At 37.3% G+C, this 20405-nt stretch overlaps 6 non-coding genes across 6 annotated transcripts; all 6 read left to right on the top strand.

Annotated features, from left to right (window-relative positions):
* The first annotated feature begins 552 nt into the window (after nucleotides 1–552).
* Nucleotides 553–624, top strand: trnac-gca (transfer RNA cysteine (anticodon GCA)). The gene has a single exon. It is a non-coding gene; the product is annotated as a tRNA-Cys (tRNA).
* A 2052-nt stretch (nucleotides 625–2676) lies between these two features.
* On the top strand, nucleotides 2677–2748 carry trnac-gca (transfer RNA cysteine (anticodon GCA)). Its single transcript has one exon. It is a non-coding gene; the product is annotated as a tRNA-Cys (tRNA).
* A 5019-nt stretch (nucleotides 2749–7767) lies between these two features.
* Nucleotides 7768–7839, top strand: trnac-gca (transfer RNA cysteine (anticodon GCA)). Its single transcript has one exon. It is a non-coding gene; the product is annotated as a tRNA-Cys (tRNA).
* A 550-nt stretch (nucleotides 7840–8389) lies between these two features.
* trnac-gca (transfer RNA cysteine (anticodon GCA)) lies at nucleotides 8390–8461 on the top strand. The gene has a single exon. It is a non-coding gene; the product is annotated as a tRNA-Cys (tRNA).
* Nucleotides 8462–8647: 186 nt separating this feature from the next.
* Nucleotides 8648–8719, top strand: trnac-gca (transfer RNA cysteine (anticodon GCA)). Its single transcript has one exon. It is a non-coding gene; the product is annotated as a tRNA-Cys (tRNA).
* Nucleotides 8720–17083: 8364 nt separating this feature from the next.
* Nucleotides 17084–17155, top strand: trnac-gca (transfer RNA cysteine (anticodon GCA)). Its single transcript has one exon. It is a non-coding gene; the product is annotated as a tRNA-Cys (tRNA).
* Nucleotides 17156–20405: the final 3250 nt, after the last annotated feature.

The raw sequence follows: 20405 nt of genomic DNA on the forward strand, positions 1-20405 counted from the left end.
CCATAATCCAACATTTTCTCTATGCATATTTCTACAGTATTATGGGACAAAACGTACAAAAATGGATTCCTCGGAGCTTGCAGAGTACAGCTGATGAGACTTCAACCACGAAATCGCTAAAATTTATCTGTCCAGGGAACCATTAGGAAGGGTGTGCTGAATAAATGGCAAATGTGAGTTTTTTTTTTTTAAAAATGTCCATTTACAATTTATTCAGCGGGACTTCCGTAGTGCTCCCGTGGACATAAATTTTTATGCAAATTCTACAGTATTATGTGACCAAACTTACATGAATGGACTCTACTGAGCATGCTTTGTACAGTAGAGGTGTTTCCATTAACAATATTGCACTCATTTGAAATAAATCAAGTTAAATAGATTAGGAATAAGTGCAAACATATCTATATAGAAAGATTCTGTATGTGATTGTAACTCAGTGGCACATCCTCTCGGGTGGTTCTTTTTTTGTATCTGGCATGCTTGTCATATCCAAAAACTTTATTCAAAAGTGAGTCTGTCATCTTGTGTGAGGCTATGATCCAGGGAGTCTGTGGGGGTGTAGCTCAGTGGTAGAGCATTTGACTGCAGCTCAAGAGGTCCCCGGTTCAAATCCGGATGCCCCGTTAGAATTTTGCATGTAAGGAATATGTGTAGCCATACCTTCCTGCCTTTTTTTGCTCATACTGTACAGGGTTATATCTCAATGGCACGGTGTTTGATTGCAGATCAAGAGGTCCCAGGTTCATTCCATGTGCCTAATTTGAGCTTTGGCATATTAGGAATAAACAAATCCTTGACATAAATTTATTTTTGAGGTTTGTGCTCATGTAGTACGGGGTTATAGCTCAACAACAGAGCATTTTTCTGCAGATCAATAGGTCTACATTTTGGATCTGGCTTGCTTGACAAAATCAACGACATGATTTCAAAGTGAGTCTGTAATCAAGTCGTCCACAGTTCAAATCTGGGTGTCCCCTTTGGACTTGTCTTATTTGGAGGTTTTGAGTTGTAGAGTTGCTGATTCTGATTTGGAGTAACCAAAGACCTGAGTTTACAGTGAAGGAGTCAATGTTTGATATTGTTGAATCGTAGGATCTAACTTAATTTTTGGCTCGAAGCACAGAAGTCTGTAGGGGTATGGCTTAATGAAAGAGCATTTTTCTGCAAATATGTGGGGGCATAGTTCAGTGGTAGAGCATTTGAGTGCAGATCAATAGGTCCACAATTCAAATCCGAGTGCCGCTTATGGATTTGGCAGATTAGGAATAAGTGCAAACATATCTATATAGAAAGATTCTGTATGTGATTGTAACTCAATGGCACATCCTCTCGAGAGGTTCTTTTTTTATCTGGCATGCTTGTCATATCCAAAAACTTTATTCAAAAGTGAGTCTGTCATCTTGTGTGAGGCTATGATCCAGGGAGTCTGTGGGGATATAGTTCAGTGGAAGAGCATTTGATTGCAGATCAAGAGGTCCCCGGTTCAAATCTGGGTGCCTTATTTGCATTTGGCATGTTAGGAATATGTGTATCCATATCTTCCTGCCTTTTAGGAAGGTCCCAGGTTCATTCCATGTGCCTAATTTGGGCTTGGCATATTTGGAATAAACAAATCCTTGACATGAATTCATCTTTGAGGTTTGTGCTCATGCAGTACGGGGTTATAGCTCAACAACAGAGCATTTGTCTGCAGATCAATAGGTCTACATTTTGGATTTGGCTTGCTTGACATAATCAACGACATGATTTCAAAGTGAGTCTGTAATCAAGTCGTCCACAGTTCAAATCTGGGTGTCCCCTTTGGACTTGTATTATTTGGAGGTTTTGAGTTGTAGAGTTGCCGATTCTGATTTGGAGTAACCAAAGACCTGAGTTTACAGTGAAGCAGTCAATGTTTGATATTGTTGAATCGTAGGATCTAACTTAATCTTTGGCTCTAAGCACAGAAGTCTGTGGGGGTATGGCTCAATGAAAGAGCATTTTTCTGTAAAGATGTGAGGGTATAGTTCAGTGGTAGAGCATTTGACTGCAGATCAAGAGGTCCCCGGTTCTAATCCGGATGCCCCTTTGGATTTGGCATGTTAGGAATATGTGTAGCCATATCTTCCTGCCTTTTGTGCTCATACTGTACAGGGTTATATCTCAAAGGTACGGCGTTTGATTGCAGATTAAGAGGTCCCAGGTTCATTCCATGTGCCAAATGTGGGCTTGACATAAATTCATTTTTGATGTTTGTGCTCAGGCAGTGCGGGGTTATAGCTCAACAACAGAGCATTTGTCAACCAAAGACCTAAGTTTACAGTGAAGGAGTCAATGTTTGATATTGTTGAATCGTAGGATCTAACTTAATCTTTGGCTCTAAACACAGAAGTCTGTAGGGGTATGGCTTAATGAAAGAGCATTTATCTGCAAAGATGTGGGGGCATAGTTGAGTGGTAGAGCATTTGAGTGCAGATCAAGAGGTCCTTGGTTCAAAATTGGGTGCCGCTTATGGATTTGGCAGATTAGGAATAAGTGCAAACATATCTATATAAAAAGATTCTGTATGTGATTGTAACTCAGTGGCACATCCTCTCGAGAGGTTCTTTTTTGTATATGGCATGCTTGTCATATCCAAAAACTTTATTCAAAATTGAGTCTGTCATCTTGTGTGAGGCTATGGTCCAAGGAGTCTGTGGGGGTATAGCTCAGTGGTAGAGCATTTGACTGCAGATCAAGAGGTCCCCAGTTCAAATCTGGGTGCCCCCTTTGGGTTTGGCAGGTTAGGAATATGTGTAGCCATATCTTCCTGCCTTTTTGTGCTCATACTGTATGCGGTTATATCTCAATGGCACAGCGTTTCATTGTAGATCAAGAAATCCCAGGTTCATTCCATGTGCCTCCTTTGGGCATATTAGGAATAAACAAATCCTTGACATAAGTTCATTTTTGTGGTTTGTTCTTATGCAGTATGGGTTATAGCTCAACGACAGAGCATTTGTCTGCAGATCAATAGGTCTACGTTTTGATCAGATGCAACTACACTCACAATTTAAAAGATACATTATTTGTATGCTTGGCGAAAGATATGTGTTTTTAATCTAGATTTAAACAGAGAGAGTGTGTCTGAACCCCGAACATTATCAGGAAGGCTATTCCAGTGTTTGGGAGCCAAATGTGAGAAAGCTCTACCTCCTTTAGTGGACTTTGCTATCCTAGGAACTACCAAAATCCAGCGTTTTTTGACCTTAGGGTGCGTGATGGATTGTATCGTGGTAGAAGGCTAGTTAGGTACGCAGGAGCTAAACCATTTAGGGCCTTATAGGTAAGTAATGATAATTTGTAACTGATACGGAACTTAATAGGTAGCCAGTGCAGAGACTGTAAAATTGGGGTAATATGATCATATTTTCTTGACCTCGTAAAGACTCTAGCTGCTGCATTTTGGACTACCTGTAGCTTGTTTATTGACAAAGCAGGACAACCACCTAGAAGTGCATTACAATAGTCCAGTCTAGAGGTCATGAATGCATGAACTAGCTTTTCTGCATCAGAAACAGATAACATGTTTTGTAGCTTGGCAATGTTTCTAAGATGGAAGAATGCAGTTTTTGTAACATTGGAAATATGATTTTCAAAAGACAAATTGCTGTCTAATATAACACCCAGATTTCTGACTGTAGAGGAAGTAACAGTACATCCGTCTAGTTGCAGATTGTAATCTACAAGATTCTGTGTAGTGTTTTTTGGTCCAATAATTAATATCTCTGTCTTATCCGAATTTAATTGGAGAAAATTATTTGTCATCCAATCTTTTACATTTTTAACACACTCTGTTAGCTAAGATAATTAGGAAGTTTCATCTGGTCTCGTTGAGATATATAGCTGAGTATCATCAGCATAACAGTGGAAGCTAATTCCGTATTTTCTAATAATATTACCAAGGGGCAACATGTATATTGAAAATAGAAGGGGACCTAGGACGGATCCTTGTGGCACTCCATATTTTACTGATGATAAATGAGATGACACCCCATTTAAGTAAACAAAATGGTAGCGATCGGACAGGTAGGATCTAAACCATCTTAGAGCCTGCCCTTGAATACCTGTATAGTTTTGTAATCGATCTATGAGTATGTCATGATCTATGGTGTCGAACGCAGCACTAAGATCAAGTAAGACTAGAAATGAGATGCAGCCTTGATCTGACGCAAGGAGCAGGTCATTTGTAATTTTAACAAGTGCAGTTTCTGTGCTATGGTGGGTCCTAAAACCTGACTGAAATTCTTCATACAGATCATTTTTATGCAGGAAGGTGCTCCATTGAGCAGACACAACTTTTTCTAAAATTTTAGACATAAATGGAAGATTTGAAATAGGCCTATAATTTGCCAGTACACTAGGATCTAGTTTTGGTTTCTTAATAAGAGGCTTGATAACCGCCAGCTTGAATGGTTTTGGGACGTGACCTAAAGATAACGACGAGTTAATGATATTGAGAAGCGGTTCTTCGGCTACAGGTAACAGCTCTTTTAGTAATTTAGTGGGTACAGGATCTAATAAACATGTTGTTGGTTTAGATACAGTGATAAGTTAATTTAGCTCTTCCTGTCCCATATTTGTAAAGCACTGCAGTTTATCTTTGGGTGCGATGGATGAAACTGAAGTGTTAGACGCTGTAGAATCTACATTCGCTATTGTATTTCTAATGTTATCTATTTTATCAGTGATGAAATTCATAAAGTCATTACTATTTAACGTTGGTGGAATATTTGAATCAGGTGGCGTCTGGTAATTTGTTAACTTAGCCACTGTGCTAAATAAAAACCTTGGATAGTTTTGGTTATTTTCAATGAGTTTGTGTATATGCTCTGCCCTAGCAGTTTTTAGAGCCTGTCTATAGCTGGACATACTGTTTTTCCATGCAATTCTAAAAACTTCCAAGTTAGTTTTTCTCCATTTGCGTTCAAGAAAACGAGTTACTTTCTTGAGAGAGTGAGTATTACTGTTATACCATGGCACGGTACGTTTTTCTCTAACCTTTTTCAATTTGATGGGGGCAACAGCTTCTAATGTATTAGAGAAAATAGTGCCCATGTTGTCAGTAATTTCGTCTAATTCATGTGTATTTTTGGGTACAAATAGCAGTTGAGATAGATCAGGCAGGTTATTTGCGAATCTTTCTTTGGTGGCTGGAATAATAGTTCTGCCCAGACGGTAACGGTGAGACATATAGTTAATATCAGTTATACGCAGCATGCACGATACAAGGAAATGGTCTGTAATATCATCACTTTGGGGTACAATATCTATAGCAGTAAGATCGATTCCATGCGATATATTTAAATCTAGTGTATGATTAAAACGATGAGTGGGCCCGGTGACATTTTGCTTGACTCCAAAGGAGTTTATTAGGTCAGTAAACGCAAGTCCTAATGTATCATTTGCATTATCAACGTGAATATTAAAATCTCCCATGATTAGCGCCTTATCAACTGTAACTAGAAGGTCTGAGAGGAAATCTGCAAATTATTTTAGGAATTCTGTATACGGCCCTGGTGGTCTATACACAGTAGCCAGAGCAAGAGATACATTAGATTCCTTTTGCATGTCTGACAGTGTAACATTTAGCAGAAGTATTTCAAAAGAGTTAAACCTGTATCCTGTTTTCTGGGTAACATTGAGAATATCACTATATATTGTTGCAACACCTCCGCCACGACCAGTCTGATGGGGCTCATGCTTATAACAGAAGTTTGGTGGAGTAGACTCATTTAGACCAAAATAATCATTTGGTTTTAGCCAGGTTTCAGTCAAGCACAGTACATCAAAACTATTATCTGTGATCATTTCATTTACAATAACTGCTTTGGGTGTGAGTGATCTAATATTTATGAGCCCAAACTTTAAAAATTGTTTTTGTTCATTTACTTTACATTTTTCTGGTTTAATTACGATAAGATATTTTCTAGATCCTACATTATATTTTGACCTCACTATTCGGGGAACAGACACAGTCTTAATAGTTTTTACAGCGCAAGTACTTTTATCATTTAAGCGGGTGGAACAAAACTCATCACGAACGTCGCCGTGGGCGTCGTGCTGCGAACCGTCTCGTTCAGGCTGCTGAAGTCCCTCTTCAGCGTCTCCGTCTGCCGCAGCGTGGTGTCGTTAACCCCGGCGTGAAGCACGACCGCTCTGGGGCTCTCGCCGGCCTTCAGGATCGCGGGTATCTGCGCAGAAACATCGAGAACACGAGCACCAGGCAAACAATGAGTGTGCACTTTACCTTCGGCTAACGTAGCACTCACGTGTCGGACGATAGAGTCTCCGATGATCACAGCGTCGCGTCCTGTCTTCCCGGAGGGGAGCGAAGCGGTTCCGGATGGAGATGTCGAAGGCAGGAGGGGGAGAAGTCGTCACCCGTGACCCGGCTCGCGCCCTCCGCTGTGGATGCACCCAGTGTCCGTGGTGTCCCGGCGTCGCAGTGAAGGACATCTGGGAAGATCGCGTCCTGGGTGCACCGGGCCTGTGCAGAGAAACACACAGAGTAGACGTGGTGGGACTGTTATCAGCACGCTGTATACTTACCCCGGACTTGTGAGCGTCAGCCCGGGATGATTCCAGCACGGCTCTCCGCTCTCTCAGCTGGGCCTGCCTTTCCTCCAGGTCGCAAATCTGCTTCCCCACGGCCTCGAGCTTGAGCTGCACAGAGTGGAGACATTCATTCGCCATTAAAGCAAGTAACAGTGAGTACAGCAGTGGTAATGTGTGTGAATAGAGTATTAGCAATGTAAGCGCAGTTAGGAGCAACCACGCTTGCTGATGCTAATGGGCTCAAAGCTAGTAGCGGACCCGGGAGATCAAAAAAAACTAGTGATAGCGAGGCGCTCTGATTGTTTTTGTTGTAGAATACAATAGAGGATATATTCACACGTTATATAAACGGAAACAATGATGTATAAAATTGATTTTTAAGTTAAAAATAGTCAATGAAAAGAATATAGTGACGGAGCTCAAACGCTATAAAAAAATATGTGTAGCCATATCTTCCTGCCTTTTTGTGCTCATACTGTATGCGGTTATATCTCAATGGCACAGCGTTTCATTGTAGATCAAGAAGTCCCAGGTTCATTCCATGTGCCTCCTTTGGGCATATTAGGAATAAAGAAATCCTTGACATAAGTTCATTTTTGTGGTTTGTGCTCATGCAGTACGGGTTATAGCTCAACGACAGAGCATTTGTCTGCAAGTCAATAGGTCTACTATTTTGATCTGGCTTGCTTGACATAATCAACGACATGATTTCAAAGTGAGTCTGTGATCAAGTCGTCCACAGTTCAAATCTGGGTGCCCCCTTTGGACTTGTCTTATTTGGAGGTTTTGAGTTGTAGAGTTGTCGATTCTGATTGGGAGTAACCAAAGACTTGAGTTTACCGTGAAGCAGTCAATGTTTGATATTGTTGAACTGTAGGATGTAACTTAATCTTTGGCTCTAATCAAAGAAGTCTGTGGGGGTTTGGCTCAATGATAGAGCATTTTTCTGCAAAGATTTGGGGGTATGGCTCAGTGGGAGAGCATTTGACTGCAGATCAAGAGGTCCCCGGTTTTGAAGATTAGGAATAAGTGCAAACATATCTATATAGAAAGATTCTGTATGTGATTATAACTCAGTGGTACATCCTCTTAAGAGGTTCTTTTTTGTATCTGGCAAGCTTGTCATATCCAAAAACTTTATGCAAAAGTGAGTCTGTCATCTTGTGTGTGGCTATGATCCAGGGAATCTGTGGGGGTATAGCTCAGTGGTAGAGCATTTGACTGCAGATCAAGAGGTCCCCGGTTCAAATACGGATGCCCCCTTTGGATTTGGCATGTTAGGCATATGTGTAGCCTTATCTTCCTGCCTTTTGTGCTCATACTGTACAGGGTTATATCTCAATGGCACGGCATTTGATTGCAGATTAAGAGGTCCCAGGTTCATTCCATGTGCCTAATTTGGGCTTGGCATATTAGGAATAAACAAATCCTTGACATAAATTCATTTTTGATGTTTGTGCTCATGCAGTACGGGGTTATAGCTCAACAACAGAGAATTTGTCTGCAGATCAATAGGTCTACGTTTTGGATCTGGCTTGCTTGACATAATCAACGACATGATTTCAAAGTGAGTCTGTAATCAAGTCGTCCACAGTTCAAATCTGGGTGTCCCCTTTGGACTTGTCTTATTTGGAGGTTTTGAGTTGTAGAGTTGTTGATTCGGATTTGGAGTAACCAAAGACCTGAGTTTACAGTGAAGCAGTCAATGTTTGATATTGTTGAATCGTAGGGTCTAACTTAATCTTTGGCTCTAACCACAGAAGTCTGTGGGGGTATGGCTCAATGAAAGAGCATTTTTCTGCAAAGATGTGGTGGGGGTATAGTTCAGTGGTAGAGCATTTGACTGCAGATCAATAGGTCCCTGGTTCAAATCTGGGTGCCCCTTGTGGATTTGGCAGTTTAGGAATAAGTGCAAACATATCTATACAGAAAGATTCTGTATGTGATTGTAACTCAGTGGTGCATCCTCTCGAGAGGATCTTTTTTGTATTTGGCATGCTTGTAATATCCATAAACTTTATTCAAAACTGAGTCTGCCATCTTGTGTGAGGCTATGACCCAGGGAGTCTGTGGGGGTATAGCTCAGTGGTAGAGCATTTGACTGCAGATCAAGAGGTCCCTGGTTCAAATCCGGATTCTCCTTTGGATTTGGCATTTTAGGAACATGTGTAGCCATATCTTCCTGCCTTTTTGTGCTCATACTGTACGAGGTTATATCTCAATGGCACGGCGTTTTATTGCAGATCAAGAGGTCCCCGGTTCAAATCTGGGTGCCCCCTTTGCATTTGGCATGTTAGGAATATGTGTAGCCATATCTTCCTGCCTTTTAGGAAGGTCCCAGGTTCATTCCATGTGCCTAATTTGGGCTTGGCATATTAGGAATAAACAAATCCTTGACAGAAATTAATTTTTGAGGTTTGTGCTCGTGCAGTACAGGGTTATAGCTCAACGACAGAGCATTTGTCTGCAGATCAATAGGTCTACGTTTTGGATCTGGCTTGCTTGACATAATCAACGACATGATTTCAACGTGAGTCTGTAATCAAGTCGTCCACAGTTCAAATCTGGGTGTCTCCTTTGGACTTGTCTTATTTGGAGGTTTTGAGTTGTAGAGTCGTTGATTCGGATTTGGAGTAACCAAAGACCTGAGTTTACAGTGATAAAAGTGAGTTTACCGATATGAAGTGTTAAGAGGGCTGGAGGGAGAAGATGGAAAATAATGTTTTTTATGTATTTATTTTTATTTATTTTAATGGTTTTAATTTGTGTTACTTTTAATGCAAGGGGATTGATGGACATGGGTAAAGTTGAAAAGGTGAAAGAAATGTGTAAAGGAGAGGATGTGATTTTATTACAAGAAACTAACTGGAGGGAAGAGTACATGACTGAAATAAGGAAAAGGTGGAGCGGAGAGATTTTATATAACAATGGTGATGGGAGGCTTAGAAGAGGAGTTGCGATTTTAATAAAAGAAAACTGTGGGGTATCATGTAAAACAATATATAATGACGTAGATGGGAAATGTATTGCGGTTTAAATGGAGTATGAGGAGAAAAAAGTTATTGTAGTTAATATTCATGCACCGACTGTAGAGAATGAAAAGAAGGAATATTTTAATGTATTACGAGATTTTTTAAAAAAGCATAAAGAAGTTATTATGATGGGTGATTTTAATACCGTTTTCAGTAAATTAGAAATGGGTGAGGGAATGGTTTTTAAAAATGATAAAGGAAGAAAAGAACTGAAATTATTAATGGAAGAAAATAATATGATTGATGTATGGAGAGAAAGAAATGAAAAAAAGAAAGAATATTCAAGGAGGCAATTAGTAGGGAATTTTATGTGTAAGACAAGGATTGATTTTATTTTGTGTACAAGGCACATTGAAGGATTTATCGGTAACATTAAATATGAAGAATCAAGCTTAAGTGACCATAAACCAATTTTTTTGCAAGTAGACTGGAGTTCAGTGAAAAGAAGGCCGGGTGTATGGGTTTTAAATGTAGAGGTTTTGAAGAATGAGGAGTATGTTTTAAGTATTAAAGAAATTATTGAAAAAGAAAAGGAGAATGAAATGTACAGTGAAGATAAAAGGATATGGTGGGAAAATGTTAAATATTTAGTTAAAAAATTCACAATAAAGTATTGCAAATTAATACAGATATGTAAGAGGAAGAAGGAGAGAGAAATAAGAGAAAAATTGGAAAAGGAATTAAATGAGAATGGGAAAGATATACAAAAAATAAAAGAACTGGAGGGAATATTGAAAGAAATGGAAGAGAAAAAATATGAAAGCGCAAGACTAATAAGTAAAGCTAAATATACTTTGGAGGGAGAAAAATGTACAAAGTTTTTCTTTGATCTAGAAAAAATAAGAGGGAAAGCTGGAATGATTAAAGAAATAAGAGGAAAAAATAGTGTAGTGGTGGAAACAAATGAGGAAATATTAAAAGAAGTAAAAGCATATTATGAGAACCTGTTTAGTACTGAGGGGTTGAAGGAAGAAGAGAAATTGGAGTTACTTAAGCAAATAAAAACAACAGTAGGAGAAGTAGACAAAAAGAGTGTGATGAAGAGATAAGAGAAGAAGAGATAAAAAGAACAATAAGTGAATTAAACAAAAATAAAAGTCCAGGTATAGATGGTTTGGGGAGTGAATTTTATATTGTTTTTAAAGATTTTTTAACCAGTATTTTAAAAGAAGTATATGAAGAGATCTTTAAAAAAGAGGAAATGAATCAGAGAATGGGGATGGGATTATTAAAGTTGATATATAAAAGAAAAGGAGATAAAGTAGACTTAAAAAATTATAGACCAATTACAATGTTGAATACAGATCTGAAAATTTTAACAAAAGTTTTAGCCAACAGATTGAAAGAGGTAATGCCAACCATCATTGAAACAAATCAAGTGTATGGAGTTAAAAGGAAAGATATAGCGGACACAACTTTAAGTATAATAGATGGGATAAGATATATGAAAGAAAAAAACAAAAAAGGATATGTTATTAGTTTGGATTTCGAAAAGGCTTTTGATAGAGTGGAGCATGAATATTTATTTGGAATTTTAAGAAGGTACGGGTTTGGGGAAAATTTTATCAAGTGGATTACAATTTTATATTAGGGAGCAATAACAAGAATACAGTGTAATGGTTTTTTAACTGAATGTTTTAAAATTACTAGATCAATAAGACAAGGATGTCCATTATCAGCGCTTTTATATTCTTTAGTTGCAGAACCATTGGGATTAGCTATTAAAATAGACGAAGACATAAGAGGGATAAACATTGAAGGAAGTGGGGGAAATGAAAAAATATTTCAATATGCAGATGATACGACAATAATAGTTAAAGATATAGAGAGTGTTAATAAAGTAATGGAAGTAGTACAGATGTTTTGTAGGGGATCAGGAGGTAAGATAAATGAAGAAAAAACTATATATATGAGATTTGGAGGAGTGACTGTTTTAACAGAGTAATTTCATTTTAAAGAAACAAAAGAAATAAGGATTTTAGGTGTTCTAATGGGAAAAGAAGAAAGGAATGTTAAAGAAAAAATGTGGGAAGAAATAGTAGGAGGTATTGAAAGAAGGTTACATTTTTGGAAATTGAGGACATTAAGTTTAAAAGGGAAGGTTTTAATATTAAATGTGTTAATGGTGTCAAAGCTGTGGTATGTTTTATATGTGACTGCTATGCCAATGTGGGTGGAGAAAAGGTTGAAAAAATGTTTTTTAGATTTTTTATGGAATAGTAAACCGTCAAGAATTGCATATAGTCAGTGTTGGGAAGGTTACTTTGGAAATGTAATAGGTTACAGATTACAAGTTACCCTGTTTAAAATGTAATAGTAGTGTAACTTTTTCAATTACTTTATTAAAGTAATGTAACTAATTACTTTTGAGTACTTTTTGATTACTTTTATAAATTTGTGAAAATTAAAGAATAATAAATAAAAGCATATACATCAACTTAAATACAGTTATCTAATAAGCATGTGACGTATTCTGTGTAATAAACTCCTGAAATATTGGTGTTTTTTTTAAACTGCTGTCTCTTTGTATATGATGATAGTTTTCCTAAAATAAGTAAAATGCACATGAAGTGACACAGAGCAGTTTTAGGAATTATGAGGAATATTGAGGCGGCAGAGGTTGAAAACACTGCGAGCTTCAGTAGACCTATGTGTAGTAAATGAAAACATGTCTTTGCCATTCATTTACAGGAGGGGCGGACTGGGAAAAAATTCAGACTGGAAAATTCAAACTCATACAAACCTGTTCATGGACAAAACTATTTTTTGTTTGGACCTGACATAAAAAAAGGTTTAAATCTTTAATTTGGGGACATGCTAAATAATTAAAAGTTCTCTCCTGAACTGCACCTTCATTTCCATTTTTCTCTTCAGTCTCTTAATTTTGCCCTGTTATCCATCTCTCTCGTGACTTTAATACTCAAGATTGAACAAAACTAATCTTTACAATACAATACTCTACAATACTACAATATCTTTATAGAAAAATCCTAATACTGTACACGAGTCATGTTTTTTCCTTACAAAAGTTTAACATGCTTTTATTAGCCTATATAAAAGTAAAATAACCTTTTTTTTTTTGCAAATGGATTTGTATTTATTTTTAAATAAATACATTTGTAAAATAATTTTACATTTTTGGTTATCAGAGTTAAACAATAGTAACCATTTTCTCTGGATTTATAGTTAAATATTAAAATGTTAATTTTCGTAAGGGTTGTGTTGTTGTCTGTCGTAGCTCCCCCTAAACCTATAAAAAAAATCAGAATTTTTTTCAGCTAAATTACTACTGTAACATTACAACAGATAATAATGATGTCCTTTATATAGTATTTTGAGTGATGACTGATGAGCAACGTGCTGCTGCTTGATTAAATAAATAAAAAAAACAAAGACAAAAAAGCATCTTTACAGATGAAACTGACCTGAAACCCTGAACAGGAGTTCTGCTTCTCTGCTCCAGCAGTCCACTGTATTCTCTCTCTCTCTCTCTCTCTCTCTCTCTCTCTCTCTCTCTCTCTCTCGCATTGATTACTCTGAGTCTGATCCAAACCGTTTGGCGGAGGCACGGAGAGCGCGCGAGTCATGACTAACAATTCATGACTTATTAGAGATTTAATTATCAAATGGCGGATTCACAAAGGATCGCTTTAGTACATTCGGCAGGCAATTATACAATAATGATATTAAATAGTGGGCCAAATCGGCTGCCAGGCCACCGGGAATTGTCCCGGTTCTCCCGGTGTCCAGTCCGCGCCTGATTTCCACAGACACGCAGAATGTGCAAGTCATATATTGCATTTTTGGGGCATTAATAGGAGAAGTAGGGAAAGGAGGGATGGGATTAATGTTGAACAGAGAAAAATAGCTTAAGAATTAAAATAGTAAAAAAATATCTAGATGATGGTCACAAAACTGCATGGAAAAAGACAATGGAATATTTTTTAAACAAATGTGGGGATTTTAACATGGTGGGATGGGATTTTATGGATGAAAACAAAGAATTGGATGACAGAGTGCTTACCAGAGTTTTATAGGGAAATGTTTAGTGCCTGGGGAAAATTTTTAGATAGACTTGAGTATGATCCACATGGGAGAGAAAATATTTTAAATCAACCTCTGTTTTTAAACCAAAACATTTTAAAACAAAACAAAGGAATTTTTTTAAAGAAATGGATGGAAGTGGGGATAACAAGAGTGAGAGATGTTTTGTATGAATTTAAAGAAGGGTTTTTACCTACACAATTTATTGTAGATGCAATGGAGGAGGCAAAAGAGGGTTACAGTGAACAAGTAATAAAAATAAATATGAAATCATTAAAAATGCAATACCTAAAGAGTGGATAAAAAGAATAGAAAGTATGGAAGGAGAGCCAAAAGAGAAATGTATTCATGTGAAATTAGGGGAAAAACTGTATGATTTTAAGGAATGTACTGTGAAAATGATTTATTGTGCTTTTAGAGATGATGTTTTTAAAGAGCCGATGGCAAATGGTTACTGGGTGCAGAAATTCAAAGATTTAAAAAAAGAGTGTATATGGAGAAACATGACGGGGAAATGTGTGGAAACAAAATTGGAATGTTTGGAGTATTTTATAAGGCATAAAGTGGTTTTTACTGATGTTATTTTAAATGAAATAGGAATGGAAGAAAATGCTCTGTGTAAAGTGTGCCAGGAAGAGGAAGAGGGGATTTTACATATGTTTTTACATTGTAGAGAGCTAGAGGACTTTTTAAGGAAATGTAAATGTTTAATTAAAGATGTGACTGAGGAGTGGGATGAAAATGTAATGGAATTAAACAGAGTTGTGATGTTTGGTTGGGAAAAAAAGTGTCAAAACAAAAGTTTCATTAATCTGTGTGTAATGCTAATGAAAAGTGCAATATGGGACAGAAGAACTGTGGCTAAAAAGGAAAGAATTGTGTTGGATGTTTGGAGGGTGTTTAAAAGAAAAACAGAATTATATATTGAAAGACTGTATGTGTACTTTAAAGGTGTAAATATGTTAGACTCTTTTTATGATGTTTTTACCCCAAAAGTTTATTGTGTTTTAAATGATTTAATGTGGAAGCTGCCAGGAAGTGAAGGAGATTTTTAAATTATCTATGTAAAGGAAAGATGTGTAATGTAGAGATATGTAATGTACAATGTTCTGTATTTTCTATTGTTTGTGTTTAATCTATTGTATTTTATTGATTGAAATTTCTTAAAAAAAAACAAAACAAAAAAAAATTTTGACTGCAGATCAAGAGGTCCCCGGTTCAAATCCGGGTGCCCCCTTTGGATTTGGCATGTTAGGAAAATGTGTAGCCATATCTTCCTGCCTTTTTGTGCTCTTAAATCTCAATGGCACGGCGTTTTATTGCAGATCAAGAGGTCCCAGGTTCATTCCATGTGCCTAATTTGGGCTTGGCATATTAGGAATAAACAAATCCATTTGACTGCAGATCAAGAGGTCCCCGGTTCAAATCCGGGTGTCCCCTTTGGATTTGGAATGTTAGGTATATGTGTAGCCATATCTTCCTGCCTTTTTGTGCTCATACTGTACAGGGTTATATCTCAATGGCAAGGCGTTTGATTGCAGATTAAAAGGTCCCAGGTTCATTTCATGTGCCTAATTGCAGTTTGGCATTTTTGTGGTTTGTGCTCATGCAGTACGGGTTATAGCTCAACGACAGAGCATTTGTCTGCAAGTCAATAGGTCTACTATTTTGATCTGGCTTAATAAGTTGCTTTATTGGCATGACATTTGAGTTACAGTATTGCCAAATTTAGCATTTAGATACAGAATAAAATATGATTACAATAAAATACAATAAAAATAGCAGCAGCAGATATTTCTAATATTAATAATAGTAATTATATACAATTAAGAATATCAAATAAAACAGTTGAATATAATAAATGATCCCTTTCGTATGGTGTGTATGGTGTATAAATATTTAGCAGCTATTGTGACTGCCGTCTCATTCTCTCCAAGTATATAGAGTAGTTTCTCCGAGTCATTTAGAGACAAGAATGAAGGATTCAAAGCTTCAAACTGTGGGAAGAATGTTTCTCTTGTAGTGCTGTATTTGGGACAGACAAGAAGGAAGTGTTTCTCATCCTCTGTTTGATTCAGCTCACAGTGTTTGCACAGTCTCTCTTCTCTCGGTAGCCAGGATCTTTTATGTCTACCAATCTCTATTTCCAAATCATGATCACGGAGTCGATATTTTGAAAGGATTTGTCTTTCTTTTAATTGCTTTAGTGATAAGTAATTTGCCAGTTTTGTGGTTCTGTTTAGGGCCGAATAACACTGGAGTTTGGTTTGGAGCTCAAATTCATTTTTTCATTTTTCATCATAATTATACTTCAGATTTTTGTCAATTAGTTTCTGAATGTTGGGGTTGTGATTGGAGTCAGACTCAGTTTGGGTTTCCTTCATCAGGTGAAGCACGAGTGTGTCTCTCTCTCTCTCTCTCTCACACACACACACACACACACACACACATCCGTAAGTCATTACCTCTATTACAAGGTATTGCACTTGCAAAATATAAGATTCGAGAGTCTTGTCTGCAAGCCGAGCACGATGTGGCCTATCCCACCATGTATGCGCCACCGGTATGCGCGCTCATAATGGAAGCAACGCGGTCGTGACGCGCACGCGGTGAGACACGCTCGACGCCTCAGGGGCGCAACTGCCCGAGCGCTTTGGAAACAAGGAGAAAGCGGCGCAACTAGCGATTTCCACGCATTTTTAGGCGCAAATTATTTACGACAAAAGCGATGACCCTCGGTACCCCTCAAGCTGAGATGTTGATGTGATGTGATGTGATATCTGATCTAAGTGGGCGTGGTCTGCGTAAGGTAGAGAGGGCATGACTGATGATAGTGTCCTGGTCCAGTCATGACAACGCGATTCTCAGCCTGCGCTCCAGCTGAGTAATCAATTTTATTAAAAAAAAAATAAAATTTATATATTTTATATTCAAACTGAAAACATAATGTGATTAACACTCAAGTCATTCAAGTCATCGTGTCTCAAGTCAAGTCAAGTCCCGAGTCTTTAACTTCCAAGTCCGAGTCAAGTCTCAAGTATTTTATTTTTTGTCAAGTCAAGTCACAAGTCATAAAAATAGCGACTCGAGTCGACTCGAGTCCAAGTCACCAAGTCACAAGTCCCCATGTCTGGGGTATGGCTTAATGAAAGAGCATTTTTCTGCAAAGATGTGGGAGTATAGTTCGGTGGTAGAGCATTTGACTGCAGATCAAGAGGTTCCCGTTTCAAATCCGGGTGCCCCTTGTGGATTTGGCAGATTAGGAATAAGTGCAAACATATCTATATAGAAAGATTCTGTATGTGATTGTAACTAAGTGGCACATCCTCTCGAGAGGTTCTTTTTTGTATTTGGCATGCTTGTCATATCCAAAAACTTTATTCAAAAGTGAGTCTGTCATCTTGTGTGAGGCTATGATCCAGGGAGTCTGTGGGGGTATAGCTCAGTGGTAGAGCATTTGACTGCAGATCAAGAGGTCCCCGGTTCAAATCTGGGTGCCCCCTTTGCATTTGGCATGTTAGGAATATGTGTAGCCATATCTTCCTGCCTTTTAGGAAGGTCCCAGGTTCCTTCCATGTGCCTAATTTGGGCTTGGCATATTAGGAATAAACAAATCATTGACATAAATTCATTTTTGAGGTTTGTGCTCATGCAGTACGGGGTTATAGCTCAACGACAGAGCATTTGTCTGCAGATCAATAGGTATACGTTTTGGATCTTTCTTGCTTGACATAATCAACGACATGATTTCAAAGTGAGTCTGTAATCAAGTCGTCCACAGTTCAAATCTGGGTGTCCCCTTTGGACTTGTCTTATTTGGAGGGTTTGAGTTGTAGAGTTGCTGATTCTGATTTGGAGTAACCCAAGACCTGAGTTTACAGTGAAGGAGTCAATGTTTGATATTGTTGAATCGTAGGATCTAACTTAATCTTTGGCTCGAAGCACAGAAGTCTGTAGGGGTATAGCTTAATGAAAGAGCATTTTTCTGCAAAGATGTGGGGGCATAGTTCAGTGGTAGAGCATTTGAGTGCAGATCAAGAGGTCCACGGTTCAAATCCGAGTGCCGCTTTTTGGATTTGGCAGATTAGGAATAAGTGCAAACATATCTATATATAAAGATTCTGTATTTGATTGTAACTCAGTGGCACATCAGAGAGGGTAATGTGCACCTTGTCTCCAAAAATTTGATTGATGAGGGTCATAAAAGCCATCTGTTCTGGACACCTGTTTGTACACCCCCCCCCCTCCCCTCCCTGTACACCCTCCAGTGACCTTAATATGAACTTTTGAACCAAGGAGGAATTTCAGAGGGGGGAGAAGTTGTGGGAAGCTATGTGCTTTTTTCAAACTTTGAAAAGGGGCGAAATCATGAAAATGGTGTAAGGGAAGATTTTATTAAGGTTTTAAATAAACAGTGTATTTCAAGAAAAAGGTTATAAACGCATAGCAGCAATGGAAACAATGTAATGATCGTTTTCGTAGTTGGAAAAGGGAAACAACGTTGTTAAAGTTGTTACAAATGAAATAAAACTAGGTTACTGGTTATTTATCTGATACAACCAAACGAGTCAAAACTATCAGATATGTTTTCGTTTAAAGCAATACGTGAAAAAGATGTGAGAGCTTGTAGCATTACAATTTAAAAATGGTGTTTTGTTACCAGTTAGAAAATAAAGACAACTAGGTAATAGAGTTTTAGCATTTGTACCTTACCTCAAACTGAAAAAAGAAATGAATGTAAAGCAGCGATACAAACCAAGAAAGTAGGCATTTGTCACGTCGGGTGAAAAGTTAAAACAAAAGAAAAAAGATGGTAGACATTACGCGGATCTAAAATAAAATACACCAGACCCCGTCTTTAAAACACCAGCACAAGATACTTGTCAAAACTATGTTGTACTTTACCACTAACTAAAATTTTACTGACAAGAGTTAAACAAAAGAAAAAAAGATCTCACAGCAAAGTGTTATGACGTCTCCGGTAACGTTAGCTCGACTCAAAAAAAAAAAAAAAGAAGCGAACGTAAAGCAATGTTATAAACCAAGAAAGTAGGCGTTTGTCATGTCGGGTGAAAAGTTAAAACAAAAGAAAAAAATTAGGTAACTTAGGCATTTACGCGGATCTAAAAGAAAATAGCCTACATCAGACAAGATACTTGTCAAATCTATGCAGTACTTTACCACTAACTACAATTTTAAAAAGCGAGACTGTTAGACGAAAGAAAAAAAAAAAAGATCCTCCGGCAGAGTTGTGAAGCGTCCGTAAAACAACCTCCCGGCACCAATGAACAGTTAGAATGAGGCTCGGGAATGCTCCGGAAAAAAAACCACGCCTCCAGCGCTAGAGAGGGCCGGGCAGGAGGCGTGATAGCAGCATTAAATAGATTTAAACGTTACAATAATTAAACTAAGTAGTTTTTAATAAATAGACATCAGTCCTTAATTAGTGAAAACTTTATATCCGTTTAAACATATGGTCAATTTTTACTTGTTAAATGATGTAGACCTATACGATTTTTATTTACTTTTAGGCTAGTCTTAAAAAAAAACATAGTTGAAAAAGCGTTATTTGTTTTTAATGTGTTAAGTTAATTACTTTAATCTATGACTAGTCTAAATTTAGACTATCTCCGTCGATATATTTTTTTATTTTTGTCAAGCTTAATTTCTCAAGCTATGTCAATTAACACACACACACACACACACTTTCCTTCTGTCAAGCTTGTGTCGCGTTATCTAGTAAATAAACCAGACGTCATCTCGGTCATCTCAAGCACCGAAACCCGAATGTGTCGGTGTCTGTGTGATTACAGGCGTCTACATATCAGTTAGACATCAAGCGGTTGTAAAAACATCTAACAGGTTTTGAAATGCTTGTAACTGGCTTGTGAAACTAACTAATTTCAAAGGGTGTTATATATATATATATATATATATATATATATAAAACACACACACACACACACACACACATACTTTCCTTCCCCCATGCTTATTCTGTGAAACATTTCTATAGCCACATCTTTATTTAACAAAATCTAAAATGAGATCTGATTTATTGCTATATTAAATGCTTCTGTAAGTTGTAATCTTTCGTTGTCATGTTTTTTACATTTTATTAAAATAGGTTCAACTGTTTCACAATATCACATTTAACACAAAGTCCAGACACATGTATTTCATCTTATAAATAATGACTGATTAAGTGCAATGTGTCCAATTCTATGGCGAGATCTTCTCTTCTATTCCCAAAAATTCTCCATTCATTTCCAACCGGTCTTTGAATATTATATAAATGCTGGCATTTATTCTAACCAACCCATTTAATTTGACACATATCTTTTTATTTTTATTTATTTTTAATTAGACCTTTTATTTTCTAATTTACTCATTGGAGTATTAAATAAGATGTCTGACATTTTAATGGTCCACTTTTATCTGGTCCACTACTTTCATCAACTGTGGGTATCCATACAAAATAAATCTTTGTTGTTGCTTGTATTCTGAACAAACTCTGTAAAATGTGTGACAAAATGCTTTGTCTAGTAGAAGCTTCACCACTCTTTAAACTTGATAGTACTGAAAATGAGTCTGAACATATGACTACTTTAATGTGTTCAACCCCACTGAAGAGCCAAAAATATGACAATCATTTCTGTAGTATAAACGGACGGATGATTAGATGTACTTTCTGGTATTCTATGCTCTTTATTTTTAATCTAAACAAAAGACCTTGATGTTTTATTTTATTTT

Source organism: Carassius carassius, chromosome 38 (assembly GCF_963082965.1).
Source record: "Carassius carassius chromosome 38, fCarCar2.1, whole genome shotgun sequence".
Lineage (NCBI taxonomy): Eukaryota > Metazoa > Chordata > Actinopteri > Cypriniformes > Cyprinidae > Carassius > Carassius carassius.